Source organism: Heliconius melpomene, chromosome 16 (assembly GCF_056956725.1).
Source record: "Heliconius melpomene rosina isolate 202511_hmr_F chromosome 16, ASM5695672v1, whole genome shotgun sequence".
Lineage (NCBI taxonomy): Eukaryota > Metazoa > Arthropoda > Insecta > Lepidoptera > Nymphalidae > Heliconius > Heliconius melpomene.
In genome coordinates, this window is record NC_140404.1 from 11,102,103 (window position 1) to 11,126,842 (window position 24,740).

At 33.7% G+C, this 24,740-nt stretch overlaps 1 protein-coding gene across 1 annotated transcript in view; it reads left to right on the top strand.

The window, feature by feature from the left end:
- The first annotated feature begins 1,819 nt into the window (after positions 1-1,819).
- Positions 1,820-24,740, top strand: part of LOC146531068 (dopamine D2-like receptor) — a 78,082-nt gene continuing 55,161 nt past the window's right edge. Inside the window, exon 1 of the mRNA XM_085199367.1 lies at positions 1,820-2,018. The gene's annotated coding sequence lies outside the window, so the exon portion shown is untranslated. The remainder of the gene's footprint in view (positions 2,019-24,740) is intronic.

The following is a 24,740-nucleotide window of genomic DNA, read 5'->3' on the forward strand; positions in this document are numbered from 1 at the left end:
CATATCTCGCAAAAATAAGCATAGATATAAAACATAGTGATAAATTATATTGTATAACTGTGTCTGTGTCTTAACACTACGCCCCATTTGCTTATCTTGCTATACGTTCGATATGGCAAGAAACTGTAAGAGATATTTAATTTAATTTTAACTTATCTATTATTACTTTTTTATTTACCTGGGAAACTAGTGTTAAGACATTTCATTTCCACTCATTTCCGTTCTCCACTTTCCACCGAATTCTCTATGCATTACGTGTTGAGTGGCGGAATTCATTGCCACGCTTTGCTTAATTACCAGGAGGAAATGAAAACATTGAATATTTCATTCCATTCCATCTATTAAATCTTAAACTTAATTCAAATAGAGTGATATGACATTAGTTCTTCTCATTGTACTTCACAAAAAGCGGAAAATCTAAAAATATATTACATGGTATAAATCGAATATTTTATAAATAATAGAATTAAAAGCGTGACTTTGTAAGTTATAAAAGCTTCTTATCTATATATATAAAAGGACTTGTCCTCACTGACTGAGGTAAGACGCACGCACAGCCGTAACCGCTGATGGTAGAAACGTGGAACTTGGACAGATGTTTACTTTTGTAATCTGGACATCCACTAAGAAGGGATTTTGAAAAATTTTAACTCTAAAGGGGTGAAATAGGGGTTGAAAGTTTGTATGGAAAAAAATTTAAATCGGCACCGATTTTCATAAAATGTTAGATTTAGATTTTTAAAAGTATTTAATTGAACACGTGTTTCATCGTTTTCTAGAATTCTCCCCCTAAGGGTGCATATAAGGGGTTGAAAGTCTATATAGATTTTTTTTTAAATTGGCACCAATTTTTATAAAATTTGAAATTCAGACTCTTAAAAGTATTTAATTGAACATGTATTTCATGGTTTTCTAGAATTCACCCCCTAAGGGTGCAAATAAGGGGTTGAAAGTTAGTATGGAAAAATCTTCAAATCGCCACCGATTTGAATAAAATTTGAAATTTAGACTCTTAAAAATATTTCATTGAACACATGTTTTATGGTTTATTAGAATTCACCCCTAAAATAAGCAAGCGGAGCTGCGCGCGTCCGCTAGTTAAGTATAAAAGGAAATATAATTAAGTTTGCTTAGTAAAATCGAACAAATTATTTTTCAATTACACTCTGGTATATATTTTTCTTCCGTAAAAATTGTAAAGTTTAAAAAATAATAAGCGAATGTAATTGACAGATATTTTTTCTATTTCTACTGAGACATAGTGCGGAGTTTAAGTTCACTATTCAATACAATAACCTTCAATTTAATTCAGAAAGTAAGGAACGGTGGACATTAACACTAGGTTCTCTGTCCATTCCGTTTACTTCATTTTTTGTTGTGGATTCGATCCCTAGTCTAAGAAACGAAATATTTAATATTTTCATTTACTAGCTGGAAATATTTAATATTTTCATTTACTAGGTAACGAGGCAATGCGTGGAGTTCAGTTTCGCCTCTCAACACGCACGAAAGTATCTTAATGAGAACGGATACTTGATTCCCAAATTCCTTGACTCTACCCTGCTAAGTGCGGGATACAGCGTGAAGCTCAAAAAACTTGACAATTTACCAAAATGAAAATGATATTTACTTTTCATCCACCAAACGAAAAAAAATAATAAAAATATACCAAAAAATAAGCAATAAAGTTGAACTATTAATTGAAATATTTTAGCAAAATATTTCGTCTACTGAAAAACTGTAAATGAAAATACTTTTGAACTAACTTTGTGTTGATTCTGCGCGGGAAAGCTGAAGCTTCAGTCTCCATACCACCTCCGTAAGGGTTGGTTCTGTACTGTATAGTACTGGTAGTACTAAAAAATTACGATTTCAATAAGAAATTACGATTTTAATAAGAAATTACGATTTTAATAAGAAATTGCGAATTTAATAACAAAATACGATTTTTATAAAGAAATACGATTTGTGCAGTGTGTTTGTGTGAAAGTGGAAGTTTAGTTTTCGAGCTTTATATGGTGAGTTCATAGCTTTTGTATATTTTTAAATATATTTTTTCTTTATTTTATAGTGCTGTGGTTTTATAATTATAAGTCTAAATTAAGAAATAAAATGAAATAAATTGAATAGAGGTTGATGTATAACTTTTAAGTAATAATATTTCTTCTTCTTCTGCTTCACATTGCATCCTACATATAGCAGGGTAGGCAGAGGGAACCTAGTGTTATGTTCGTTTTTCACTTTCTGATGAATTCTTGAGGCTTTGCGTGTTGGGTGGCGGAACTCATTGTCACGCTTTTTGGGGGACGGAGTGTCTTGACACTAGGTTCCCCCTGTCTACGTTGCTGTGTGCTGGACAGCATGAAGCTGAAAAAAATCATTGTAGATAGATCATTGCTAAAGTTATTGGATCAATCACTATCCGGAGAAATTAATTATCTTCATTTTCTCCTCTGATAATACAAAGTGCGCGATTGAATTCTGTCATTCAACACGAAATGTTTCGAATTCGGGTGACAACTGTAGAACGGATGGAATTGACATTTGGCTCTCTGATTACCCTACTATTTGAGATGAAGGTTAAATTTAAATAATATTTACGTACTTTAATTATATATAAAATAAAAAATCTGACTACAAAAACAATATTAGTATACTCGTGTATTCTCGCATTCGAGCCATCAAGAAAAATCTAACGACGTATCATTTATCAACAGTTTAACAATTCTAAGGGAACAAAGGAACGGATTTACATACATACCTGCCAATATGAGGATATGCTTATGTATTTAGATTTTAATAACTAAAATTGATGCAGGTCTTTTTTAGCTACACATTATATGAATGAAGAATGTAGCTATGAAAGCAGATGGAACCTACTTCTATAAAACATTATTCCTCACTTTCAACCGCCAACTTTTGGTTACGTGTTGAGTGGCAGAATTTAACGCCGGGATTTGTCTTGTTCCCTATTAGTTAGCGACCTGTAGCTTTTCTACTCGGGGACGGGATTACTTTCTCCTTTTGGACTTTGTCGCAATCGAGTAAACACTAAAATATACAATGTACGGCCTTGTACTTCTACGAGTATATACCGAAGAAGAAAATTAGATAGAATTTATTCGGATAAAGAGTTGTCTTGACGTTTAATATACAATTTGGCTGTCGTATACTCTAGAGACACTTTATAAAATAGTATTATTTGAAAAGTAATTCAAGGCCAGCGGCGGTGCGGCTACAAGCGAGTATAAACGCGACAAGTTTTGGGTTCAATTCCCTTTCGAGAAAATTATATTTAATATTGTCAGTTCAGACACTCAACACGCAATGCCTCTAGACTTCGGCGAAAAGTGGGAAACGGAAGTCGTAATGGGAATGGAGTGTCTTAACACTAGGTTCCCAGGTCCCCTCTGCCTTTCTGGTCCGTGTGGGATGTAGCATGGAGTTAAAAAAAGGAATAACCATCAAATGTCTGTCAATTATCTAGTTTGACATATAATACACGTCCACTGCAGGAATGTGTGGATACCCATATCTCAAGAACTATTCGATTTTGACGAAGGTCGGATTCTTTCCCAAGTTAGCATCTACAAAATCGACTTCCTTTAAATCCAAAAGTATCGTCTCGATACTAGAGACTTTTAATAATTATTATTGTAAATATCATCCATTGCCTACGATATCATATACGAGTACGTTCAACTCAATGTTCAACTGTTAACCTCCCTTTTTGAACTCGGTTAACTAAATGTTAAATGTAGTCTAACCGCAGGGACAATAAAAACAATTTAAATAAACCTTGAATATAGAAACTTTTACAAGAATGTAGTGAGTAGACTGTAGAAATTCTACAAATAGATTAAATTCTGTTTGATAAAATATATTTGAAAAATTCCAAATTGAAAAATATTTTTTTTATAAATGCTATAAAATAATGAATGTAGCGGGATTTAAACCCGCGCTTCTTGGAAATTTGAACGAATTATAAGGTTCGAGTCCCACTACATCAAATTTTTCAAACGTTTTCTAGAAAAGTATTTTTCTATCCAAAGTGTAGAATAATATTTAAAAATGTTATAAAGTTTCAAATTGAACGTGAAATTTCCAAAGGTTTAGGCTGAAGTCGGTTATATATTATTTACTCGTAGATCCCTCGGCTGTGTGTTCAGATTTCAGTTGTCTTTCCTTATTTAACTGTTTTGTATTTTTTAGATATTCGAGTAGAGAACATATTTAAATATGATTTTTATTTACGTTTTTAAAAAACACGTTGTATGCTGCATTTAATAAGTTATGCTGCAGAGGGAATCGTAGTGTTAATACACTCCGTTTTCTCACACCGCCCTAGTTTCGAGACATTAGACGAGATTAAAGATACTCAATCAATCATATTTCATAAACCCTCCTGTCTATATTCTCTAACAGTTAATATATTTTTACTAAAATTTCTATAAATATAACATTTAAAAAATAAAAACAGTTATCGTGCGCAGCGACGGTTTGAGTTCGATTCCCAGTTTGGGGAATACATTATTTTGGTTATGTTGTGCGGTGTTAAGTTCCACTATTCTAAAGAAAATAGTTCGAAATTTGGGCGCTGTGTGTATAAGAAAGTGTCTTAACGCTCTATATTTGCACTACCTACCATGCTACTCGAAAAAAAATTAAAAGATAAACCAAAGTTCACTACATTACTTATTTCAATCACTCCACTCACTTTAAAATATTACTCAAATAAGTCAGAAAGCGTCATTTAAACTCATTAAATTATAGAATTCTTTATTATAATATATCATAACATGAATTTATAATTTTCCTTTCTCAGTAAAAGGCACTTAAGCTTTTCAACTTCTAAATTCAAAAGCTTGGGCTGTACGTTGATATATTAGTCAATGAGTCAAGCAGTTCCTGTCTTTAATGCGTGGGAGTAGATTGTATTTGAAAATATAAGAGCTATAAATGATTTTATCTTCTATACTAAAAAATATATCGCAAAAAAATCGTACTACGGTACGTTTTTATATGTATTTTGTAAATTATTTTTTTTATAGCAAGATAAACATGGACTTAGCGTCATGTTCATTCTCGATCCCGTCTAAATGGACATTGCCCTGTCCTATTGTCATACTAGATTCTATTCTTTTAAGTTTGACGCCGTATTTCACGCATAGCAGGCTAGGCAGAGGGAATCTGGCAATGTAGTGTTCGTGTTGTGTTGAGTGGCGGAACTCAACGCCGTGGTTTGCCTCGTTACCAGAGCGAGGAAATGGAAATAATAAATCTTCAGCTTAATTCTCAAAAAAGCATCTCATAGTAAAGATGAAAATGGTATAATGTGTTGACAATTTATATATGAGAAAAAAAACGGTTTGGCAAACATAACCATATATTATGGTAATGTTGAAGTAACATTAGTCTTGTCGTAAGAACTGATATATGTTATAACTCTTAAGGATTAATATCTGAGAGTTTTCTATCTATTAGGTCTATTAGATTTTTTTATTTCATCGAATATTATATTATTATAATTCATTATTATTTATTTAGCTGCATGCTCTGTCCCATACACTAGAGGGTAGGCAGAAAAAATCTGGGAACCTAGTGTTAAGATACTCCGGTCCTGTTAAGATCTGTCCGTTTCATTCGCCATGCGTGTTGAGTGGGACTCAACATTGCGCTTTTGCCTCTACCAGATTGAGGAAATAAAAATATTAAATATTTCATTTCCTCGAGTGGGAATCGAATACACTACCGTCGTCACTGTCACTGTCGTCTTTACAATCGCACTCTGGTGCCCCTGCGCTGTGACTTTCCCAAGCTACTTTTTTTATTTAATATTATTTTAAGTGTATTTAGGGCAAATTGGTTGGATATTTTATTTGTCAACTACAAGCGGGTTAAGCCGCGGGCCACTAGTCTAGACTAAAATATGTAGAAATTTACATAATCAATATTATAACAGAAAAAAAATAATCTCTCAAAGCTGAATTAGTTTTTGTGTTAGATAGTCCATTCATCGAGAAAGGCTATATAGGCTATATTATTCGTTTAGTATTTGCCTTGCCTTATGTCATACTCAATTCTTAGGCCCGTATTTATAAATCGCTCCCAAGTTTGAGATCGATCTTGAGATGCCATTGTCATAGATTTTATGAATGCAAATAGCATCTCAAGATCGATCTCAGACTTGTGAGCGGTTTATAAATACCGCGGACAAAAAACTAACATTAAATTATATATATACTTAACATATAGATAAATATATATATAAAGATTTTCATTCCAACCGCTCGAAGCTAGATGATTTTACTTTATTTGCAGAATAACCCAATAATTATGTGACTCACAAATCAGGTTTTGTATATATTTCTATACATTTCTGCCGATATTTGATTATTTCTTTATTCCATAATATTTCCAAGATATTAATAGAATACGTTATCTAAGAAATAGGAATAATATATAGTCAGTATATATTATTATTGTTTTTATGTCTAACAAATCAAAGGGGCGTCGTGGCAAAATGCTACAACGTCGTCCAAACATAACACTTTTGGATACAATTCTACCGATATTTTCTATCAAAGTAATGATTTTTTTTCATTTTCTCGCTCTAATAAAAAGACACAACTCGTCGTTGAGTTGCGCCAATTAATACGCAGTGTTTCAAATTAGGCGGTGTGTGGGGAACGGAATGTCTTAGCAGAAGGTTACCCGAACTGACTATAGGATACAGAGTAAAGCTGAAAATGTTAACTTACTCTATTCCCAAATTTTCCATTCTATTTACCATACATTGCTCTTGACCGGACTCAACTATACGCCTTGCATTGTTACCAGGGAGAGAATATGTATTTTCTCTAATTCGTATTATTAGAGGCCGTCTTGGCCCAGTGGAACAAGCGTGTGACTGTAACGCGATGGTTGTGGGTTCGATCCCCACTCGAAGAAATGAATGATTATTTCTTAATATTTTCATTTCTTCGCTCTGGCACCAAGGCAAACGCCCAGCGTTCAGTTACGCAATGCCTCATAAAATTCGGAACGGAGTTTCTTATATTTCCTTATGTTTCCTTTGCCTACCCTGCTGCGTGCGGGATACAGCGTGAAGCTGATTTTATATTATTTTTCCCTGAAATCGAACCCACAATTATCGTGTACAGACAGACATTGAGTTGCCGCGCCACGATTGCCTCTAAATATCTTGATGTACACCACAATAGAAAATAATTTGATTTATATGTGGAAAGTATTTCATGTTATCTTCCACTTCGTCTTACACTAACTTTTTGCTAGATAAGTCAGAATACACTTCAACAATGTTTCCAATAGACGTGCCAATGTAAGACTTTACTAATATACATTGTATTATGTGATGAGGTCATTGTGGCGCGGGGGACGGTAACGCGACGGTTGTGAGTTCGATTCCCACTCGAGTAAAGGAATTATTTTTTAATATTTTGCATTTCTTCGCATTTCATGCGAAATGCGAGCGATGCGATTTCATGCGAGTTCGCGAGTTCAAATTAGGCGGAAAACGGGTAATGGAGTGTTTTGACACCAGGTTCCCTCTGCCTACCCTGCTATGCGCGTGATACAACGTCAAGCTTAAAATGTGATACTAGTTTTAGCTCCATCCATTTGCATGAGCTACGAAACAAACACGTACGGGAAAGAGGAAAAATCTTATTTTCACTTTTCCAGATGTCGGAAAAATCTTCTCTTAATGGAGTGTTTTGACACCAGGTTCCCTCTGCCTACCCTGCTATGCGCGTGATACAACGTCAAGCTTAAAATGTGATACTAGTTTTAGCTCCATCCATTTGCATGAGCTACGAAACAAACACGTACGGGAAAGAGGAAAAATCTTATTTTCACTTTTCCAGATGTCGGAAAAATCTTCTCTTAATGGAGTGTTTTGACACCAGGTTCCCTCTGCCTACCCTGCTATGCGCGTGATACAGCGTGAAGCTGAAAATGTGATACTAGTTTTAGCTCCATCCATTTGCATGAGCTACAAAACAAACACGTACGGGAAGGAGGAAAAATCTTATTTTTCCCTTTTCCGGATGTCGGAAAATTCTTCTCTAAGTGCAACATTTATCATTCTACATTAAACATGAAATCTATATGTCGAGTTTCAGAGCTCTACGCTTTACGTTGTCTGTCATTTACTCAGTAACCAATTAGTCTATAATAAAAATAAAACTTTTATGAAGGGTAAACTGAGAGAACTAATTATTAAGACCCGTCAAATTCAGTTTTCCACCCGAGCTCGAGATCCTGAAAGCTGAGAGGCGAAACTCTACGTCCACTTTGTCTTGCCGTAGCTGGTAAATGAGATAACTGATGTATTCGAGTGAAAATCGAACCGATTTCCTCATACTCGCACCACCATACCCCGCCGGCCTCCATAACATAGATATAAATAAGCTAAATATACTCAAAAATGGTTATTTTTGCTTCAGACTCTTTTGTTCTAGACGTACTATATTACGTAAACGCAGCTGATAAATGTCTAGTTTAAATAAGTAAATTCTCCTATTTTGAGATGAGAAAGAGAAAAATATTTAAAATATCTGGAGTCGCCGTCGCGGCGCAGCGGCACAGCATCTGGCTGTAAACACGTCGATTGTGGGTTCGATCTCAACACGAGAAAATGATTTATTCTCTTTTTTTTTTCAAAAAGACTCAACATTTAATGTCTCGAAAATTGGTCCAAAATTCGGACTTAGCCTTGGGTCACCTCTGCCTATCCTATTGATACAATGTAAAGCTTAAAAAAGTACATTGAGAAAATTCTCAGATGGTATTAGACACCACAACCATCAGAACTCAATACCGCTTCATGTACCAGAAACTATCCCACTGCGCCAAGACCATCTCAATTTTAAATAAAAAAAAACTCTTTAATTAATGGAATAAAATTCTATTTAACTAAAACTTTAACAATTACAATTCCAAATAACTAAAAGTTGCCATATACCTATCTATATATAATACTTCCAAATAAAATGAACAGTCAGTCACGTTCAACTTTGAGAGCCAGTGACCTAAAACTAAACTATTTGAACTTGCAACCATTACAAATGTTCGACGATGCACGGCCTGTGCACCCGAGCGGAACATTTCATGTCTATTCTGTTAGATTTTAAATTATCCAGTTAATAATATATGCTATGTAGGAGTTTTTTTTAGTTTTCAATTAAATATTACCATAATAAATAAATAAACATTACTTTTATTACGATTTCCATACAAATTAACTGGTGAACCCAGAAATATAAAATTAGTCTGTAGGATATTTTTAATATCAACTGATAAGACTCTACCAAAAGTCCAACAAAAAAAAACATATTCAAAATATAAATAATATGCAAAACGTGATATTTAAAATTTCTTAGTACTAATTGCGTCCCAAACGGAAAGAAAAAGAAGTTTAATTTCCTAAGAAGCTTATACAAAATTTCACATTAAAGAAACATTTCAAATAGATTTAAACAAAATTAAATACGAAATAAAGTTTTGTGATGATATGGCAAAATAATAAATGATCACAATTTAATTAAATTTTTATGTATAGTCAATGTGTGTATGTACTTAGTCAGAGACAGCATAGGCGGAGAAATTTTATGTTAAGACACTGCGAGGATATAAATAACTGAACTCAATGCCACTCTTTATTTATTAAAATCACAAATAAAACGATATAATAGAAATCAATCCAAAATAATAAAGATGACAAATTTGTTTTGGTTGAGTTTTGACTATGTTGATTTTTTTGCTATTCGATAGTCTATTTTTATTAACAAATATTTAGTCTATATTACATTTTTTTTTTGCTTGCCATACACAACTCTGCTTGTGAAATTGAAATCTCAGGCAAAAACTAGTCAATTATATATTTTTTTTGATTTGTATTTTTATTTGTTTTTACAAAATAACTAAAACAAATATATGTATCCATTACTAAAAGGAAATGTTCGCATAAACTAGGCCAAAGTGAATGACAATAAGAGAAAGAGGGAGGGATGTATACCCATAAAAGAAATAATCTAACAAACTTTTCTTGTTTGTCTAAAAATCCATTACACTAATAAAAATTAGTGAGAAAACCCATCCCAAGTAGGGTAAATAGAGAAAACCTAGTGTGTATTCAGTCGAAGACGAGTCGAATAGGAATCGAACCCACAATAACTATTATTTAAGTAAATAATTAATTATTTTAGTCTTACAATATAATGTAAAAGGTCACTAAATTCATAAACTCATGTGACATTTTACAAAACTTCTTTCTATAAGGCTTGACGTCTGGAATAATGATATTTTACCGATGTATAGAATCGTATGAAAACTACAATAGCCTACATTTACAGGGTATTTTGATCGTTATTTATGATTTTTCGTTATAGCCTTGACAAGTCTATATTTTGGTCCTAAAATTTGTGTTTTAGAAAAGAGGCCATCGTGGCGCAAGCATGTGATTCGAACATTTGATTAGTGTTAATACACTCCCTTCCCCATTTTCTAACAAATTGTGGAGACATTGCATGTTGAGTGAAAAAAACAAAATATAAATAAATATTTCATTTCCTCGAGTGGGAATCGAAACCACAACCAATCACGTTTACACACTTGCGCTCCTGCTCCACGACTGGTTTCCATAAGTGACAAATGGGCACCTTCCTATATAAATAAAATAACACTGTAAAATATAAAAAGGATGAAATCATGCAAAGTTTAATATCACAAAGCGATTTGAAACGCTTGAAAAATGATATAAAGTTCGCGAGTCGTAAAGTGAATGCCTTCTGATCGTAACTTATACATCGTCGTTACAGTTTCGAAACAAAATTAAGTTGATTTATTTATTATACCTGGCAGCTAATAAAGATTTTTTTTGCCTTTATTTTATTTATAATGGATAATGTGGAAGATACAGCACGAGGTTGAGCTCCGCATCGCAATTAATGAAATTTCATATCTGAAAAACTGGGAGGAAAATGAAGAACGGGATGTCTTACCACTTGTTCCCTCCTATACACGGGGTAAAGCGTGAACTTGATTTTCTATAGCGTCTAATTGTACCATTCAATATTTAAATACGAAACCTCACACGTATTGAATACCATATCATCCAAATTATGATGATATTCACTGAGCTATAAAGTAACTTCAAAGATATGCTAATATACCTTTCATATACACTTCATATGAAAATTCTTTTGAAATAGAAAAGAATTTAATAATTATTATACGTGTTAACATATTTTTTAAACATTTTTTTTATTCTTCGTTTTCACGCCCTTTCCCACGCGACAAGTTAGGCAGAGCTTCTCTTTCCTCCTTTCTTAAGAGGGAACTCACAACAGACCCGGTTACAGTATGCTCGATCGCTGGTCGCAAACTGAGGCCCAGTCCCGCTCGTGACACCCTTACCACTTTCGACATCCTCTCAAGCAACCTCGTAGTACTTGCAATTCCTCAGAGATAAAGCTCCCTCTTCCCTATTCACCCAGTATCGCTGTAAAAGGGCTAACAGCTACTACTATACTATATTAAAATAAACAATATGGTATATTAAAGTAAGTAAAAAAAAATAGAAAGATGAAAAATAAAATATCGTATAGTATTAAACGACTGAGCGATTTCATTGATTCATAATTCTTTGACGTCTTAAGTCTAAGAGCTTTTTAAGGTGACAAATTGTCTCCACTTCTTTTTAAGTGTTTCAACTTTAACTTATAATGTTGGCATAATAATATATTTCTTCTATTTTTTTCTGAACATTCTCAGCGAATCTAGTCTCCGTAATCTGTACCAGAGTAAAGAAATAAAAATGCAGGAGCAGGAAAATTCGATAATTAAAATATAATAATTCTCCCGATTTTTCTCTGAATTCCGAGGAAATCGAAATTATAACCATCCTATTAACAATAAGGCATCCCACTAAGGAACGACGGCCTAAATTCTTAATAATTTGAGCAATAACCTAGCTTATCTCCCGATCTTCATGTTTTTATGAACATCATTATTTATGAGATCTTAATTTTTTTAGGCTCTCATTATTTATTGGATCAGGTGTTCCAGGTTTCAAAATCAAATATAGCCTTCCAGGATAGACATGATTAAGAGTTAAGAGTTTACTCAAACAGAATTGAAGTCTGTTTATCAATAGCGCTTATAAGAATTATTTTAAAATAAATATAGCTAAACCAAATTTAATATTATGCACATATCTCTACTATTATCAGATTCCTTTTTTATATTCCTTCTGGACACAGCAGGGTAAGTAACGGGATCCTGGGAACCTAGCCTTAAGATACTTCGTGCTCATTAAAACACTACCTTAAACCACTTTCCGCCAAATTCTGGAGGCATTGCGTGTTGAGTGATGGAACTTAACGCCGCACATACCCTCTTTAACAGGGCAAGGAAATGTAATTGAATATTTAATTTCCTCGTTTGCTTACAGTCTCACTAGACTGGCCTCCATATATTGTGGTTAATGTTACAAATGTGTTTTGAAAGTTTAGTTGAAACAGCAGTTATATTCATAATTTGGCAACATTGTATGCACATTGGGGTATATTATAATATTTTCGGTACTTCATTTAATGTAAAAAGTTTTTGTTTAATAGTATTACAAACTGGTGTCCCTCATGGTGCAATGCCACTACGTCTGACTTTAAACGCGACGGCTTTAGCTTCGATTCCCAGTCGGAGGAATGCATTATTTTCATTACCTTACTCTAGTAGCAAGACAAAGCAAGGTACGGAATTTGACATGAACAATATCTGGTAAATTTTACGGAAAATCGGGAACAGAGTGTCAGATCACTAGGTTCCCTTTCCATGGTCTATTATTTTTAGGACATCACTTTTCATCTGGGACTAAGAATACTTGAGGATTGAACCTACAACCATCGACAACCATCGTCGTATTCTCATTAGTATCTAACTAATTAGCCGCAAATATAACGTAATATTATTTATATTTATGAATATTATATACAAGATGTATGACAGAAATCGAAACAAGATTGAAATCTTATGAATAGAATCAACCCGGATTCTACTTGAGCGAGCACGTAATTTACCATAGAAATTTCCAGTTGCGTAACAAAACCTGTAATGTTGTTACACTATACTCGTAATATGACTTTTCTTTGATTGTAGGTTGCTGTGGTTGTTTTGTGGACTCTAATTTCTACTAATGTACGAAAATAAATAATAATAGACTAAATAGATTAACAAAGATTTACATATTATACACATTTTTGTTTTATTTTATTTCAAATACATTCTACTACTTCTCGAGGCCAATTAGAAGTAAACGCCATAGATTGTTGGTTCTTTTCCCATCGAGCAAATTAAATATATATATATATATATTTTCCTAGCTCTAAAAGTAATGGAGAGTTTCGCTCACCACCGATGCCTCCAAAATTCAGCGGAAAAAAAGGAACGGGGTGTCTTAACTCTAAGTACATGCCTTGAATTGTGTCATGACAACATAAGGCAAAACGCTCCGTTGGATTGTGCCAGTCTACATAAAATGTCACAAACATTTGGTCCCACAGTCAAAACGGTTGTCGGACATGTCTAAGTTGTCCTAGATATACAATATACATGTATTTATGTAAAATTTGAAAGCTAACATTACAAAGGGAAGTTAAATGTTTCTATGAAATTTCAGAGGCTTTACGCCACAAGGGCTTAAAACAAACACACACTACATCTATATTTATCTTTATATGTATGTATATAAAACTCTTCCGGTACTGACTTAACTATATATTAAATAAATACATAGTATATTGTTTTAAACTGAGGCCATCGGGGCGCAAGGGCACAATTGTGCAATTGTGAACGCGACGGTTGTGGGTTCCCACTTGGGGGAACGAAATAATTAATATTTCCATTACCTCACTCTGGCAATGAGGCAAAGCACTGAGTTAATTTCCACCACTTAACACGCAATGCAATAACTTGGTGGAAAGTGAGGAACGGAAGTATCATAATGGAGTTTAGTGAACATTAGGTTCCCAGGTTTCCTTCACCTTTCCTGCTATGTACGGGATGCAACGAGAAACTAAAATAGATTTTGTCATACTCTAGCCCAACTTCATGGTATCTTGTTATACTTTGTCGGATTTAGAAGCTAGTAGCCTCTATCGGAGATAAATTACGCTTTAGGTGCATTTGTTTGTGAATACTGGTTTGTATTTTCTTTGTTTTAATACCAGCGGCCGCCCGCTTCCTCTCTTATCTACTTAATATTATATGTACAGTTGCACAAAAAAAATCGTAGTCTCAGTTTACAGTCGTACACGCTTGTGCTCCGGGCCACGACTGCCTTCATAGTTTTTTTCTGTATTATACTAATAAATTACTAACGTTACTTTTACTTAAAGTTTTTACTTGCCAAATTTCATTTTCAACAGTTTTGGGTGCTAAACGAAACGGAACTAAACGCCGCGCTGTGCCAAAATTGATAATTTCAATATACCAACGTATCGCCACGGTGGATTAAATAAACAATTTATGCAATACTGTTATAGAAATATAAAAGGAGCATTTTCTATTTGAAGACCATCGCATAGCAAACTAACCGTTGTCGTTCATATACGAGTGTATGGACGCGCTTCGTATGTCCCAGTTTGTTATTTGTACTGTTAAAGAAAGCAAGACGGGATTCTTTAAAATAAACTTACGGATATTGGAAAATGGAATAGATTGTATGTTTTGTCTTTGTTATGTTATTTCCTTTTTCGCATAGCAAAAACAACTCTACCTCAGCTTCTGCTTCAGCTTTCACGCTGTATCCCGCTGTAGGCTGTGAGAAATTCACGCATATGGTGGGCTAGGCATAGAGAACCTAGAACATTCTGGTCTTCGCTTTTCGCCCTAAAATTCCAGACCTTGCTTGTAAAGTGGTGGAATTTAACGCTTCGTTTTCTCTTGCCGCTTCAGACCTAGAGAAATAATTGTGAAAATAATTTTTCAAATGGGAGTCGAATCCACACAAGTTAAATTTTTTTCAGTCAGACCGTCTCTACGGCGTTCTAATGACATTTTACAGGTATTGCCTGCTAGCTGTCGAAAATCGTTGTGTATGAAAAAATATTTTCCACAAAAAATCACACTTTTTCACCCACTCCAGCGGCTTTGAAGTTTTGTCATAGAGCACTCGACTCCACCGGTTTGATATAACGGCGTCGAGTTTAACAAATATTGAAAATATTTGCTTTATAAATTCTTTTTGGCGGCCACTTCGTTTTATTGATAAAAATATTCATACATGAGGATCTGTGACTGGTTGTAAACGTGACAGTTTCAGGTTCGATTTCCACACAGGGAAATGTATTTATTTAATTTCCTCGCTGTGGTACTGAACAAAGCGCGGCGTTGAACTCCGCAACCGCCAAAGTTGGAAAGTGAGTGGGGAACACGGTGTCTTCCCTTAAGATCGCCTCTATTTACCTCGGTATGAGCGGGATAGAGCGTGAAGATAAAAATATATAAATATTTATTTAATCTATAAAACTTATTATATGACAAATATATGGCAGTGTTGTTAATTCAAAAGTTACCAAATCTCTTAGGAATTAAATGTCGTATTTAAGCTTTGAAATGGGTAAATGATATTAAAACTTTTAGTAACTTAATATATTTTAGTTATTATAAAAGGGGATCATGATAGTAGGTATCCTCTACTCTAATAAAAGTTTCAGAATTCGATTCCACAGTGAAATAAGTAAAATATTTGTATATTAATTAACTAACCCATCGTTCAATTTTCGAGACATCGTGTGTTGATTGGCGGAACTTATGAACTGATGGCTTTATTTTACAATAAAAGCAAAAATTTTTTACATCTTAGTTACCAAATAACTGCCAAAATAACCACCACCCAAGATCCATATCTCTATTTATATATTTTTGTTGAGGGCAGACGTGGCGCAGGGACACATGTGCGTGATTGAAAACACGACTGGTTGTGGGTCCGATCCTCTGTATCCCGCATATAGCGTGAAAGACAGAGAATACCTTGTATTAAAACACTTTATTCCCCACGCATCAATTTTCAGAGTTTTGCGTGTTGAATGGAATTTCATCTACATTTTGTATTGTTGTAAGAGCGACGAAATAAAAAGAAATTATTCCTCCGTTTACAAACAGATGCTGGGCTGTTGTGTCACGGTCGCTTCGATGAGTATTATTTGGTGACAAAGTAATAATAATGCAAATTTAAAATAATTTAAAATAAAGGTAATTTTTAAATGTATTTTTTTATAATAATTTATATATATATATATATTCAAGTTTATTCTCTAATTTAATAAAAGTATATTCTTATATACATCTTGGAATGCAGACGGCTGGTCGTAGGTTCGATTCCAACTTGAGAAAATTAAATATTTAATATTAGCCAATTAGGTAAATATTATATCATCTACATAGAGAATATATTCGCTAATTAAGCTCGGCAGCTAGTTCAGATAATTAAATCATATCACACTAACTTCACCACAAGTTTTCATATGACATATTTATATTTTTTAATATTATGAATTTTTTTATAAAAATGACCTTGTAACATTTGCAACTGTATTAAAAACTTTTAATGTGAAAATTGTATAATTTTTAAATATATTTTTTTATGGAGGTTAATAATAAATTTCGTTGGGGCGCAGTTGAATTTTTCGTGTATTATCACGTTGGATGTAGGTTCTAATCCTAGTATTTTTTATTTATATTTTTTTATAACACGTAGTCTTTCTTATTTAGTAAGCAAATAAAAAATTGGTGTATATTTTAAGGCTATAATACGCTTAATTTATGCTGTATTCTAACATCACACATCACATCACATCACATCGCAGGAACCTAGTGTATAGACACACTGTTCCCATTAAGACACTCTCCTCTTTCCACAGAATTCTGGAGGCATTGCGTGTTGAGTGTATTTTCAATGGCTGGACAACTTCAGCGGAAAGTGGGGAACGAACTGTCTGAAGTCTAAACACTCTACCTACCATGCTATATGTGAAGCTGGTAAAAAAACTCGCTATTTCCCGTAGCGGAACTCAACGCCGCGATTCGATATATTATTTTCTCGAGTAGGAATCGAACCAACAGCCTGTCCAAGTTACAGTCACACATTTGTACCCCAGCACCACAACTGGTCTGGTTATTCAATAGCCCTGCTTATTTTCTATAGGTAGTTAGACCAAGCAATTGCCAGGATCGGCGTTTCAAGTAGCGTTTGATTGCCATTCATTCTTTTGTTCGCGGAAGATAAACGGCTGAACATTTCCACGATACGAACAGGTTTTTTATGTGCGAGTCTCGTATGTAATAAATGGTACCATCTTTTTTTCAACAGAATATACAAAGGGAACCTAGTTTTGAAACTCTCCTTTCCTTGTTTTCCGCTTAATTTTTGGGGTATTTTGTGTATCAGTGGGAATCGAACCTTAGCCTTCGCTTTTACAGTCACACGCTCATGCCACTGAAATCTAATGAATTTAAATATCATAAGATATTTATTGTTATACTCGTACTCTAATAATTGTAAAATAACACACGATGATTTGCTGCCCTATACGTATAACAGAATTTAATATAAATCCCTTTTCCAGGTATCTTTTGTTTTATATGGTACAGTTTAGGCAGACCCTTATGTTTAGAAGTTATATTTTCAATTTCTAACAATATCTAAATTTTAATATAATGTATGTTAAAAAAGAAAATATAGATTTAAAACTCTAAACCGCATATATGAAAACTAGCCAGACTGGTTAAATTTAAGTTCACAATAAATTTATCCTGGAGCGAAGTCTCGAGCTAATTACCTGAAATAAGGCTATTTGAATGCAATCGTAATTTAGGCGAATGCCTGACAGTTCTATCCCTAAAAGGGGAAAATTGATGTTAGAGTTTATTGGAGTTTCGTATTTTTAATGCTTGAAGCAGATTATTTTACAGAAGTGAGGTTAAAACTTGGTAAACACAAATAGAATTTGAAAATTACATTTGAATTAATACTTTCTTTGCTACGCCACTCAACTCGACAATTTGGCAGGAAGTCAGGAACAGGAGTGTCTTAATGGGAACGGAATGTCCAGGTTCCGTTTCAGGTAATTTAACATATTCAAGTGGTTTTTACAGATATTAAACCTATTAATTACAAAGGTAAACCCCATTACGTTTCGATGCTCCTTACGTAAGTAACAAGTAATTCAAGTAAATGATATTTCGGCGCAGGCGGAGTAAACCGCCATTCATCACGAGGCTAATCAAGAAAGAATGTTTGTTTAGAACGATAAAGTTAATGGAAGCCAATATTAGTTTGTTTTGCTGTATAATAAAATGGCTTCACGCTGTATCCCGCAAATAGTAGAGTAGGCAGAGGGAACCTTAAGACACTCCATTCCTCACTTTCCCGTAACACGTAGTTACGACCGAGTTTTCTCTTAACAGAACGAGAAAATGAAAAGATAATTCCCTTGGACCTACAACTCTGAAATTTGGCAAAAAGTGAGGACTTGTAGTACAAATAAAGGAAAACAACCCAAAAGTGTAGTTCATTTCATACAAAATGAATGCGTCCGCAAACTTAACTATGTCAACTTTTATAGATTACACCTCCCGTTGACGTACATAACTGAAATTGGTACGGAACCCTCGGTATGCGTTTTTTATGAAAGAGAAACGACCATAAACCTAATATCGGTATCAAAGGCCTAGCAAATTGCTTCGTAATTTTTCAGAACACGATACCAATATGTCGGAATACAAATAATTTATTACTTAAAATATTCTGCGTTATTAAATTAGTTTTATTAAAAAAAGCTGCTTAAATATTACAAAAAATTTATAAAAGACACAAACTTATTTTTTAAAAGTGACTAATGATACTTCAGGCAATTACTGAAAGAATCCAGTCTTGATCATTTAATTTAGTGTAGAAATGAAGAGCGGAAACCATTAATCAGATATGTCTATCGGGGACCGCCGCGGTTTCACGAAATTGCTTCTTGTTTTATTATATTGTACCATTTATATAATTATTTTTAATTAATAATAGACTCTGTGGTACAGTACTTAATTGTAAATGTGACGATAGTGGGTTCGATTCGTTGGAATCGAGTGTCGGGGTAATGAATGGTTTTTTTCGCTCTGATAACAAGACAGAGCGCGGTGTTGAATTCCGCCACTCAACTTGCAATGTCTCGAAAATTTTGTGCTGCACGAGGAACGAAATGTCTTAACATTCTATCTGCCTATTCTGCTTTAAGCGGGATACAAGCGTTAACAACAAATATTGTACATACCTAAACTCTTCCGTCACTGAGTGATTGACAGACTGTGCAAAGAGAAAACCGGACTTAAGAAATAATTTGGAAGGTTGGAAAGTGTAAGGGAGTATTAAGAGGGAATTTCTGATAACTTGTATTATTAAAAAAGCCATAACTATTCTACCTTCTACTGAGTGACTGACAGATAGCATACTAATCGACTTGGAAAATCGTAATTTGGCATATAGGTAGGCTAAGATATGTAAAGGGCCTCCTTTGCGAGAGAATTTCCGGAAATTCTGGGAAAAATTGGATTTTCCATTTTCCGTCTTAAAAACAAACGCAAATCATGTTTCAGGTATATTACTTCGTATTATTATAAAAGTTACATCAATTCTATCCCAACAGAATTTGGAACCTCCATCGTCTCTTAATACACAAAGCTTTTACACCACAATTGTATACTAAGCCTTCCTACAGATTGATATAGCTATTTAAGGGAATCTCATTATACCACTCCCACTCCCACAGTCACAAGGACCTCAATAATTGATTTCCCAAATTAATTCAACAAGAAATTCCGTCAACTAAATCAGTTTATTTCGGAACTGCCGCCGTCTAAATTGATTTTGAGTGTTCTGATGGAAGTGTTTTATGTTAATTGTTATTTTATCATACATTAATATATTTAATATCTTTTATGGAGAATTTATTTGATTAAAAGAAATTAAATAAATTTTAAATGAATCTCTTTAATCTGATTATCCGGATTATTATCTCACTACACTGAGTCTACCCGTGATCACGGACTACTGCAAAGTGTTTGAAACGTTGAGGTAAAAATATATACCTAGTACGAAACGTATGAAATTAATCCGGGTAAAGAGCTTCATTTAAAATCTATTTAATGTTTTTTTTTTCAATAAAGGTAACTTTGTGCTTAAAAGATATAATAATTGGTTTTACTTGTTTTTATGAAAAAAGAAAAAGCAAAGCGTAAGGGTCACCTGGTGGTAAATGTTTACCGCCGCCCACGACCTCGTGTAACACCAGATGAGCTACAGGTGCGTTACCGGCCTTTGAGATGGAGATGATGAAGGTAGAATATCTTTTTAGAAAACGTATAAAACCTTATGACAACTAAGGAATACTTTCTCATCAAGCTACGTCAAAAACTTTATTAGCTTGTTATAATTTATTTATGCACCACCATCTTTCTAGCTAGAAAGATTTTCTTTCTAGATTTTTTTTCTTTCCTAAGTATAAATAATACTGATACTAATATAAGTAGGAATAATACTTTAAAAATATATCCTATCCTATATCTTATAAAACAAAGTCGCTTTTCGTGTCTGTCTGAACTTTCTAACTCTTCTTCTTCTAAACCACCCAACGGATTTTGATGCAGTTTTCACCATTAGGTCGAGTATTTCTCAGGGAAGGTTTATATATAGTTTATTATTTATACATTCTTATGTAAATTATCATAAATACGATAAATGTGTATAAAGTCCTACCCGTTGAGACACTTTCGCGCATGCGCTGCTTTAATGGTAAGTACTATATGAAAATAATGTACTGGAGTATTGTTCCTCTTAATAAGATCTACAAAAAAGTCCGCGAGAGCATATTTTTATCTTTTAAGGATAACGTGTAGTGATCATATTCCTGTCTAAAAATAGTAATTTCAATATATTTTTTATTGTGAGGGATATTTTTCCATAATGGTTTTAATCCTTATCCTTTAAAATACTTTATTAATTTTCTACGTTAAACGAAGATAAAATTAGCTTTTTACACTATTTCGAAATAGCGAATAGTTTTAGAGAAAAACGCATTTAATTGTTGACACATCACGCCGTTGACACTTCAGTTGTATCGACTCAAGTTTTACTTATCCCTTACTCTCAGCATATAAATAAGTATATTAGTTACGTTGGCCATTTAATGTAGATCAATACTGTCTTTTACTGTTTTTCATTTTAATAAGTACTTTAGAAGTTGTACGAAACGGCTCGCCAGTCGCCATGCGTCCGCCGCGCCCGCCTGCCTTACACGCATCGGTGGTTCAGTGGTAGAAGGCTCGCCTGCCACGCAGGGGGCCCGGGTTCGATTCCCGGCCGATGCATTCTATTTAATTTTTCTCACAGGTAGCCACGTAGTGCTTGCTTTTCATCAAGGACAGAATACCCTCTTCAGCATTAACCACAAGCAAAAAAATACCCGCCTGCCTTTATAGCAACGAAGATTTAGATGCGTTTGCACGTATTGGATAATTGGAGTTGAATATAATACATTCAGCGCGATATATTTTTTGTAGTAGTTATTAGTAGGTAGGCTTTTGTTTATAATTACTTCCGTTTAAAAATAGTCATTTAACTATCTAAAAATAGTCATTTAAATATATTTTAATAAGTACTTAAAAAGATTAGTAGCACAGATTTAAAAATACGGTACCTACTAAAAAATCCTTGCTGTGTAAAACAATTGGAAAATCCTTATTGAAACTACGAGAATGCGGGTTGCATTAGAGTTTAATTAATTTTCACATTATCTTAAGTGCTTTGCAAACATACATTATATGAATAATCCAGTAGCAAAAGCGGGCGAAGCCGCAAGGGTGTCGCTAGTAATACTATAAAACTTAGAATTGAAATCCAAAACTTTCATATACCAAAAAATATACCATTCCACGTACAACGTCCTACAAACATAAAATTGACATCAATCAATCAACTGAGAAAATGTTATCAAAACAATATAGCCTTTGGCTGTTATTCACTAATTGCTGTATGTTTGTTTTTGTTCATGCCGAAAGCTAATGAACTAACATGAGTTGTATAACTGTGGAACAACTGGTTAATTATTTTGAACTTTGAGCTTTGATTTGTATAGCTAGCTCTATTTTATTTGTATAATATTCATTATACAAATAAAGTTAATAAAGTTTTTTTCACTATTCTATTGATACGAAGAGACACTATAGACGCTACACTTAGTGTATACATCGAGTGTCTGTATTTGTACACGAGTGTCTCTAACTGCACGTGACACCATAATTAGTGCCGCATCAGCCTCTGTGTGAACACGTTGTATACAAGTATCTAGTATAGTTGAAAAGTTTCCGAACAGGTTTGACAGGATATTTTCAATACACTGCACCGCGCTCAATAAATAACCAGTACCAATATCAATTTAAATTTTCATTTGCGTGTTGAATGGCGGAACTCAACGCCGCGCTTTGCCTCGACATCGAAGCGAAGAAATCAAAATATTAAATAACTAATAATAATTCCATAAGAAGAATAATTCAATAAAAATTCCATAATGTTCGTTTGGAAAATCCATCTCCCAATATTCGTTCAGTAAACTAGCTATGAGATACCGTAGTGGAATATCCACCATTAATTACTACTTAGGTCCTCATTATGGACGGTTTCCAATTTAACGATGCAATTCGTGTAATATCAAATATCTGGCTAATGCTAGTTTTGACCAGATTTGAACCAAAATGTAAGCAGAAATTATATATTTTTTTATTACTTCACATTTTATATAAAGGACTAAAATACAGGAATAAAATATAGTTAGCTAAAAATACTTGTAAAGGCAGAAAGAATCTAGTGTTGAGAATTCCACTTTCACTTGAATTTAAGACAATGAGAGATGAGTCGCAGATTCATTCTCCCATACATTATCTGTTAAACTTTCAACTGTCACACTATCACCGAGGTTGGTGACAGACTGGCAGACAGACAGAGAGACGGAGGGACGAGGACGAGGGACGGGAGAGTGGAGTCTTAATAATAATAAAACTTGATTAGGATCCTCCTTTGGGTACGGAACTCTAAAAACGATCCAGTGATTATCAGTAGGTACAATACTTCTTACAATTAAACGTATATATGCGTTAAAATGTTTAATTTAGGAATTTCAACTCCTAGCATAGCCTAGCCTAGTAGGTAATATACCTAAACGGTCAATCGATCATTTATTATATGAGGTAATATTACTTCAGCCATTTGGCTAGCCTTATTAAGCCTTTCAAGCAATTAGTTATTGACTCGACCTAAATAGAAATTATTTAAAAACATATTTAAATAACGGAACGGAACGAAAAATTCATGTTTTGATGAGGATCTTAATTTTCCATTATCTTTTGTCTTGCTATGAAATCAAACAAAAGCAAAATTTAAGCTCCCAAGCGGGAATCGAACTCACAACCGACACGTTTTTTATAGTCAGTCACGACGGCCTTAATAGAATAAAGTATAATAAATAACAAATAAGTATATTCATACACTATTCGCGATCTTAGAGTAAATCGACAAAAGTTTTTATTGGTTTGTCTTGGCTTGGTGAACCATGACATGGTGAATTTATTACACATTCAAATATGGCTATTACTGAGAAACTTCGTACCTAATTTTTATGGTTGAAGTTTCTATTTGTCATTCAGTATACGACTGTTACTTTACTAGTATACTCTTTGATGTATAATATTCAAGTGTCGTTATGGGCGCTTATGTTGGTATAAAAAAGTTTTTATTGATATCTAGTAGGAGGAAATGTGTATAAATTGTTAGAGAACCTGGGTAACTAGTATTAGGTAGTGCATCACTGGGCTACGACTTTCTTATTTTCATATCTTTCTTATTTTATTATTTGTGGTACACTACACATATGTTCCACCCAAAATTCTTTTAATCTGTCATAGTCATCAAAAGTATGACAGAAAAAAGATAAACCAAATACAATTCGCAATCTTATAAAAATGTCATGACCAGAATCCTATTGTGAATCCTCCTTTAAATACGTTTTGCCTCTTACCGAATCAGCATTGCAAAGGTACCCTACATATATAAGTGTTTCCAGATATTTCATGGTTTCAACGTCGATTGAACCTTAATCTTATAATGCTTCTATGGCCTAAATGAGGTGATTTTTTAAGTTCAGGGTTTATCCCGTAATTCATTCTTAATAATGTTTAAATTAAGATGACATTGAAATACAAAGCTTCGATTTAAAACTTTCACTCCTTTTAACTTTGAAATAATTTCTTCTTATCTCATATTATATTATTCACCACACGTCATCTCAGAGAGTGGAGAAAACTGGGAACAAAGTGATACATCCCTAGCTTTCTTTCACTTGTTCTATAATTTCAGTCAATATACGTACGTCACTGGTAACAAATAAATTACCAGTATAAAAGGCTCTCTATTTTTTACCAATAATACTGTCGATTTCATTTAAATTTTTATTTGGGATTCCCAAAAGGGTTTTCAAAACTCGTCCCTTGATAATTTGTTACGAAAAGGGCCGCGCTTTAAATTATTATTAATGTTTTCGGATTTATTTATTCCGCTTGCCTTCTCTCTGCCATTTTGCGGTGTACGTACGGACAGCTTTCGTTTGAATTTTATATAAATA